Consider the following 402-nt stretch of genomic DNA (forward strand, 5'->3'; position numbering starts at 1 on the left):
TATAGCCAGGAGACCTGCTTGGCATCACCATTGTATGTCTCAGGGGCTTGGGAGGGTGTGGTGGGCTGGGCTTCCCAGATGAAATCTGGCCCAGGTGTCCCTGTTCCCCATGCCTTCCTTCCAGTGGGGCCGAAGGTGGTAGGGTTCTTCCAGGCCAGGTTGGCTGTGAGGAATTGGTCTGGTTTAAAGGAGTGTTTGTCTCAGGACCTTCTGGCCTTGTGCACTCCTTTCTCCATCTGTGGGGGAGCCATGAGTGTTGGGAATCTTGCTGTCCTGCATTCTAGAGGCGAAGAGATGCCCCGGAGAAGGCAATGGCACCCCACTCCAGTACTCTTGCCTGGAAAATCCCATGGACGGAGGAGCCTGGTAGGCTGTAGTCCATGGGGTCGCGAAGAGTCGGAC

General features: G+C 57.0%; 1 protein-coding gene across 1 annotated transcript in view; it reads left to right on the forward strand.

The window, feature by feature from the left end:
• The window catches only part of PDAP1 (PDGFA associated protein 1), a gene marked incomplete at its 5' end in the record, with an annotated part of 8,753 nt that overhangs the window by 6,369 nt on the left and 1,982 nt on the right, over positions 1-402 (forward strand). The window lies entirely within an intron of this gene.

This window comes from Bison bison, unplaced genomic scaffold (assembly GCF_000754665.1).
Source record: "Bison bison bison isolate TAMUID 2011002044 unplaced genomic scaffold, Bison_UMD1.0 scf7180017864223, whole genome shotgun sequence".
Lineage (NCBI taxonomy): Eukaryota > Metazoa > Chordata > Mammalia > Artiodactyla > Bovidae > Bison > Bison bison.